General features: G+C 37.8%; 1 pseudogene; it reads left to right on the top strand.

The window, feature by feature from the left end:
- The first annotated feature begins 859 nt into the window (after positions 1-859).
- On the top strand, positions 860-959 carry LOC113292059 (annotated as a pseudogene).
- Positions 960-8,305: the final 7,346 nt, after the last annotated feature.

The following is an 8,305-nucleotide window of genomic DNA, read 5'->3' as shown; positions in this document are numbered from 1 at the left end:
CTATCGGGCATGGTTACCTTATTGTCTACAACTCTACCACTTCTAAGGGTTCTAACAACATTCAATTGATTCGATGGTTTTGCACCTAATTCATGAACTCCTCTAGGGTTGGGTTGTGTTTGACTAGGAAACTTACCTTTTTCTCTCAAAGAATCACTTATCACCAACCTGGGTTTTTAACTCGGAAATAGCCTGACTATTTTCTTGTCCTATCCTGTTACTAGCTTGTAGACTCTGTTCTACGGATAACTGAAATTTTGCAGTTTGCTGAGTTAACAAGGCGAGAGATTCCTCTAAACTTAGGATTTTCTTATCTGACTGATTCTGAAACTGAGCTAGTCCTGAAGGATTCTTAGTATAGCCAAAACCTGGGGGAGCATTAGAATTACTAAACTGACCTTGACTTTGGCCCTTAGACCACGAAAGGTTCGGATGGTTTCTCCAACCAGGATTATAGGTTTCTGAATATGGGTCAATCTTTTGACGGTTATCAAATCTAGTGTTATTATAAAGAGCATTGGCCTTCTCTTCAATATTCTGGCCTTCCCAAAAAGGCTCCACTCTACCACTAGTCTGGCCCACTTCTAAGGCTTCTAACCTTTTTGCTATAGCAGCAATTTTGGCATCTGATTCATAGCCTCCTTCTACCCTATTAACGTTTCCTCTACTTAAAAGAATTGTTTTCTGGGGTGCCCTACTATTTTCCCATTGCTGGGTTTTTTCGGCGATTTCATTAAAAAATTCCATCGCCGCATCAACAGTTTGGTTTTCAAATCCACCAGTGCATAGAGACTCAACCATGGTCGTTGTGGAATAATCTAAACCCTCATAAAGGATCTGAACTAGCCTAACCTTTTCTAAACCATGATGAGGACACTGGGATAATAAATCATTAAACCTTTCCAAATACCTATATAAAGATTCTCCCTCTTATTGTGAAAATGTGCATATTTGCGTCCTAATAGACGATGTTTTGTGCCTAGGGAAAAACTTATTGAAAAAGGCAGATGTAAGTTTTTCATATGTCTCAATTGACTCGGAGTCCAAACTATACAGCCACGACTTGGCCTTATCTTTTAGGGAAAATGGGAATAACCTAAGTTTCAAAGCATCATCATCTAAGCCTCTAATTCTTAGAGTACTACAAATTTCCTCAAAATCCCTAACATGGTAATAAGGGTTTTCATTTTCTTTCCCTAAAAAGATTGGGAGCATCTGTAAGGTCCCGGGTTTCAGTTCATAGGGTGCCTCCGTTTCAGCTAACTTAATACACGAAGGACGAGTAGTCCTAGTTGGATTCAACAAAGCTTTCAAAGTTGTCATTTCTGGCGCTATCGGAGCAACATGGATTATCTCCTCAGTCAAAGGACGTTCAAAAACAGACTCTTCAAAAGTCGTACTTTATAGATTAAGGAAATCGAGACGCTTCGAACTACTAGGTTTCTCTTTAACAAATCTACCTAGTGCGTCTCTTTTACGTTCAGGCATACAATAGAATTTTCTAAATTGGAAGGGTAATCAAACACAGATCAAGGCCGACTCAACCAAATCAAACCTATTGATTTCTAGCAAACAAAAAGCATGATGGCTCCACTTAGATTTTTTCTAGACCATCTTCTAATCCTTCGAACGGGAATTCGTTACAATTTAAGCAAACCCCTCTGGAATCAATCCTAGTTAACGTAAGTTGAATAGAGGCGACGGAAGCTCGGTGGAGCTTTGATACCCAAGGCCTCACCGGTATTACAAGGCGGCGCAGTCACGCATTTAACTTACAGAAACCGTCAAGAACTTCGAAGTATGCTTAAAAGAGTAACCAATATTTTTCGAATGACATTCCTGTTAAGCTCGTTACCCTATCGGTCTCGTTCTAGTCAAAATTTTAGGCTTAGGTTCGCGTAGGTTACGTGTTCCTAAAGCGGGCAAGAAGAGAACGGTGATGAAATCCGAACCCTTATCTTGTATGGCTAGGCCTTGCCCTTTACTAGAAAAATAAATGTCTGTATTCAGTCCTCAACATATATGCATACGAAGGAGTCCAGTAACTCGCTGACAGGGGATTCGCGAGTGTTTAGAATCTTACCTCCCGTTCCAGACAGGGGATGAATCGGTTGTAGCTGACTCGGGCCACTGACTCCGATGTCTAGTGTACGAACCCAAGGTGCAGAGACAATATCGTAATCGTCCTCTTGCAAACAGTTTATATTTAAAGTACCCTTTCGTAGGGTAATAAAAAAAAATAATGTCCCAAAGTCCAAAAGTCCAAGAAAAAGATAAAGAAAAATTACAAAAATAATAAACCCTAATACAGTTTTTTTTTTTTTAAAAAAAAAGAAAATAAACAAACTCTAAACTAAAATTATCTAAAATAAAATTGTCTTCTTTTCTGTTCTTTTTGCTTTAATCTTTAGCTCCAAGTCTTTATGAAATCACCAAACTCTTTGGCTCAATTTTCTTTATGATCCAGAACCTGTAGACACAAGATAAATACCCAAAAATATAAAAAAATAAAAATAAAATAAAATAAAAATAAAAATAGAATCTAAAACCCTAAAAACAAGTCCGCGTCGGCGCGCCAAAAATTGATGTGATTTGTAGATAGTGGTAAAAGTGGTTTGATTCTCAGACTTGTGAAGGATATTAATTAGACTTAAAAATTTTAATATTAAAATAGAAAACTCCCTAAAGATTATAGCAAACTCAATCAAAGTTGATATCAATATTAAAAGAACACTGAGGCTAAGATTCCACTATTTTTCAAATTCAAAGTGATTTAATCCAATATTTACATTCATGCAATTTTGTTGTTCAATTTGATTCTTACTATTGCAACAAGTAGATTTTCAAAAGCAATAATTGTAAATACCAAGCATGAAGCATCAAGAGTCTATAAACTAAGCATACTCCATCAAAATATATCACAATCACTCAAATAAAAATCATGTTCAATAATAATCCAAGGCAAATAATCATAATAACAATTGCAATAAATTAAATTAAATAGATTGTACCGCTTTTTGTTGGAAAAATAGCTTCCTCTATCGCCTCAGCAATGGGGTTTAGCTGTTCATATCAAAAGCAGGTTCAAAATAATAAATCATGGCTCAAAAGGTGGTTTTATTGAAGAGAATATATAAAACAGCAGATCTGCAACGGTGTATAGATGTTACAGAAGTCACCGTTACAGTTGGTGTTGCAATACTGAAGATATACGTTACTAATCAACTGTTACAGGATTAGAAATTTAAGACCCTAGAATACGAATTTCCTGCACAGTTTAATGTTCTTCAGCTGTTAAACAACGACACTGTTCTGTGACTGTTTCCCGTGCGTCAATGTTCTTCGCGTTCTTGAGCTGTGCAGCAGCAGCAGCAGTAGAAACATAGTTTGGTTAAACTCTGATTTCTTCTTCTCTAGCTCTCCTTAGGTCCCCAAACTCTCGACACCCCTTCTATATGACCCAAACAATCTATTTGTATCAAAAATACCGATTAAATCTCTCCCAAATCTTCCAAAATCTCTTTCCTTCTCTTCACGGCAAAGTTGCGGCAGTTTCTTGTTTTAGAATTTCCACGCATTTCTGAGCTTTCCTTTTTATTCTAAACTCTTCCTTAGATAGATACAAATCTTTGGCAAGGTTTACAACACTTTAATCTCTCTAAAATTCCCTAAAACAGGTCACACACGTGACTTTCCATATTTTCTGTTGTGATAAAAATCTGTTGATTGAGCCCAGTCTAATCGATTTCAAGACCCATATCAGATACCTAGACCCATAAGGAGTCTATCCTATGAAAATCATAGGTTTAATCGACCTCAAACTCCTCCAAATCAGGAACCCTAAAATATGTTCTTCACTGCACCTACTTTCCTGCCAAAACTTGGTTTTTGAAATGTTGAAGATGGTTTCCCCTTATCCAGGGTAGGGGTGCGATTAGCAGCTGCCTGGAAATGGGATGCTCCTTAGTAATTAGGTTACTTCTTATCCAAAGTGAGAGTTCGAATAGCAAATGTCCTCTGGGTGCTTTCCGACAACTTTTCGAGCCAATTTTTTCCAAAAATGTTTATTGACCAAAAATACATACAAATAAATAAAACACCATAATAAGTACAAAAATGAGCCCTATCAATATATAGAATCGAGACAAATCGGACACAAAAATGTGTCTATCACACACATAACCCTCCAACATGCAGAACTTAACGCATCTACAATCCATCAATTTGCATTGATCTCACACATTCTCAGCTTCCCTCCTACATATCGACTCTTATCCTTCCTTATGACCGAATTGACTCTGGAATGGTCATTTCCTTAGCTTAGGTCGGAGTCTTACAAATTGATCTCTCGAATTCAGGTACTCCCGTGAAGTACATCCATTAAAGGTTTAGACAATTTGGTTAATTGAGGGTTCGCCTGTCGCATAACTCTCCACTTTTACTCAAAGAACATCAAATTGTTTTTACTGATCAACAGATTGGAAACTTCAGCGGGAAATTAATCTCTCAGTTGCAATCCAATTTGTCAAAGATAGGTGAGGCTAAGTTACCAATCCCAACCCTAACCCAAACAATGCTAGCACCACCATTACTGTTGATACTCATGTCACTTATCCCATTCCAAACAATGGTACTACTGATACCACCCCTACAATCAACAATATCGGTGGCCATGTTGAAACCAATATCGGTACTATCAACAATCCTCTCTTCGCCAGAACTCTTGAATAAATAAAAAATGATCCTTCTTCATTTCCAATATCATGAAGACGCAAGAAACCCTTTCCAGTACTCAAGGAGATAAGGCTGCAACATATAACAAGCTTCTTACTTATCTGGAGACCTTGACGGAGAAATTGTCGTCTGATCAACGTCGACATGAGAAAGGAAAAGCTAAGGAAATTTTCTCAACCGTTGATCATGAAATATCCCAAACCCATGTACTGAAAGATGATAAAGTCCACAATGTTGCAGATAATCCACCAGCTAAGGATCAATCAAGTTTCATCACTCGTGAATATTTGGTGCACTTTTTGGAGGATCTTAGAAAAGATTGGACATTATCGGTCCACCGTGACCAACCTCCATATCCTTCTGATGTGCAGAGAGTTCCTCTTCCCAAAGGTTATACTTCGCTAACATTCACGCTTTATGATTGAACATTCAACGCTCGAAAACATGTTTCACGATTCCTTGAGTCACTAAGAGAACATGAATACAATCACGTCGTCCATCTAAAAGATTTGTCGAAATCTCTGACAGGCAGGAGGTACACATGGTACAACAATAACAACGCATCAGGGAGCATTGCAAATTTGTGTGAAATGGTAAATGCGTTTTACATAAAATACTTCTTCGTTTCATAACAAGCCACACTCTCTGATTTATGAAGGATTTTTAGAGGAACAATGAACACCCCAATGATTATGTGAAAAGATTCAGGGTCCAAGTCTTGGATTGTCATGATCCAAATGTCACCGAACAATAACTCATATACGAGTGTATCAATGGAATGATCTCAGTCTACAGAGCCTTATTGGAAAATCTTCGTTTCACAACCTTCTCGGAACTTCATAAAGCAAATAAGCAATCAACAACCACTGCACATGCTTTGCTGGGAAGGGAAAAACCTACAAGGACCGAAGAACCTCGTGATACTTACGGCAACATGCGCCTTGTTAACAAGAAGTACAATCTCCGATTTTCCATGAACGTTGTTATCGAAGGAAGTAGGAGGAAGAGCACCTGTCTAGAAGTACATCATCCAAAGTGTACATCCCCAGCACCCCAAGCTCCACAAACACGAAGTAATGATAACCAAGTCCAAACTGCACCAGCTCCGACTCAACGTCGTCAGCAAAAAGCAAGAGATGATCAGACAGAATCAAATTTCCCTCTTCCCATGGAAGAATTAATTGGGTTTCTAGAGGTATGGATTCAATGTGGTGCGACCAAATTGTCACCTCTCAGAAAGAAACTAACCGAAAAGGAGATGGAGAATCCTAAGTATTTCTGCTTCCATCAATTTTTCAGTCATGCCACGAGTGACTGCAAGGAGATGAAACGTATTTTTAAGGAGAAAGTTGAATCATGAGAACTACATCTGGGATTGAATGGGTACATAGGAACCCTCTTGCAATCATGGCATTCACTCTCTTCGATGAACCTGTCAGTGAAGCAGTTCAATCCTTGATGGAGCATGTAAGTAAATTTGTTAGAGCACTGTTCGGTCGAACTCACAAGCGTTGTTATCTCAAGCTTGTTTGTCAAGTTTAATTGCCAAAATTATAAGTCTTGATTTCTAGTCTACTTATATCTAAGTCTCGGATTAGGAGAGAGAGAGTAGTTGAGCATTACACTTCACGACGTTCATCGATTGAAGACGAAGAACTACTAAGGGGAGCTTGTGGAACTCATCAAAAAAGGTATATGGAGACTTGAACTCATCTATCACTCAAAAGTATATCTACTTTATCTCATATTTGAGACAAAAGTCGTATAGCTATATAGACTTCAATTATGCACATTTGATATTTCGAGTTGAGTTTAACTCCTTACATATTTCTCGAAATATGTGTTGGTAAGCTTTCGCTTTAACCAAGTTCATATTATATTCCTGACGAAAGTCAAAATATGATCATGTGAAAATCTCCTGGTAACATCTTACATGATATGTGTGAGACAGTCATTTGATGTAGACTCAGAATGTTTCGTATTGATCATTCGATCACTTGAAAATTTCTTTGAAGCTAATAGTTTGTGTGAGCCAACTATTGTCGTCTTCCGAGAATGTTTCAATGGTTAAAATGAGAGTTTATAACAATTAGATATAAGCACATATGTGTACTTGCATATGCGTAATCCAAGTCCGGGAACCATGGTATGCATACCATATACGTACTGATTGGTTTAGTAGAGGTCCGGGAACTAAGTACGCATACCGGTACGCATACTGGCGTGAGGTTCAAGTTCCGGGACTTTACGGAGTTTGGTGGTATGCGTACCCGTTCGCATACTTGCTAACCCAAACTTAGTCCGGCCACTAGGGTATGCGTACCCGTTTTCATATTTGAGTGGATTATGTTCTAAAATCGGTTTGTTCATGAACGAATACATTTATATAATAAGAAATGCAATCTTTTGCAAACCATGGCTGTAATGTTCATGACTTGATTTGAGTGAATCAAAATGGATTTTGCTTCAATTGTGTCGTGTATACTTCTATGAGAATATAAACAATTGAACAACTCTGGAACTAGTTTCATTTGAGTCATTTGAACTAGTTATGGTTAAGATGAATATAGTTGATATGAATGTGTTAATATGGCTAACTTCGGCTAACTATTGTTGAGCCAATAAAGGTGTACACATTTAGGTACGTTTACTCATATCTAAATGAAGTCACTTTTCATTTGTGTAGAACAAGCTAAGTTCAATCTAACGGTTGAAAGATATTAGCTTGAGTCTAATCGGGTTTTCATCTAACGGTGAATATTGAATATTTTGTTACCAAGGTAACATTGATTGCAAACCCTGATTTGAAGACCATATAAGGGAGAACTCTAGCAACTGGGAAACCTAATCCACACACCTCATGTGTGATACTAGTTGCGACTAGAGTCGATTCTCCATTAACCTTAGGTTTTTCCAAAACCCTGTAGGTTAACGACTTGAAGACTTCATTGGGATTGTGAAGCCATACCCAACTATTTCCTTTGTAATTGCGTGTTATGATCTTGCCCGTTTCTATCTTATTGAGTATCATCTTCTCTAAGATTTGCTCGATATTTAATCTCCGATAGGCAAGATAAAAAGTAGTCACAAACATATTCATCTCATCGTTTGTGATTTCACAATATTTTGTTTCGTTTCCATACGATTAAGATTATTATGAGGTGATTGATATTTTTCGGTTGTTCTTCGGGAATATAAGTATGGTATATCAATTGGTTCCTGTTCACCTTGATTTATCAAAAGACGGAACAGAACTCATAGGTATATATGTGGGAGACAGATTTGTCTATTCAATAAACTTTTCTGTGTGAGACAGATTGGTTTATCAAGTCTTCGACTTTGAGTCGTAGCAACTCTTAGTTGTGGGTGAGATCAGCTAAGGGAATCAAGCGCGTAGAGTCCTGCTGGATTCAGAGACGTAAGAAGCACAACTGTACCTTGATCAGTGTGAGATTGGTTAGGGCTCAACTACATTCCAGTCTGAAGTTAACTTGGAGTAGGCTAGTGTCTGTAGCGGCTTAATACAGTGTAGTGTTCAAATCTGGACTAGGTCCCGGGGTTTTTCCGCATT

The sequence above is a fragment of the Papaver somniferum genome, chromosome 6 (genome assembly GCF_003573695.1).
Source record: "Papaver somniferum cultivar HN1 chromosome 6, ASM357369v1, whole genome shotgun sequence".
Classification (NCBI taxonomy): domain Eukaryota; kingdom Viridiplantae; phylum Streptophyta; class Magnoliopsida; order Ranunculales; family Papaveraceae; genus Papaver; species Papaver somniferum.
The sequence above is the reverse complement of the archived record's forward strand: the minus strand, read 5'-3'. Positions and strand labels throughout refer to the sequence as shown.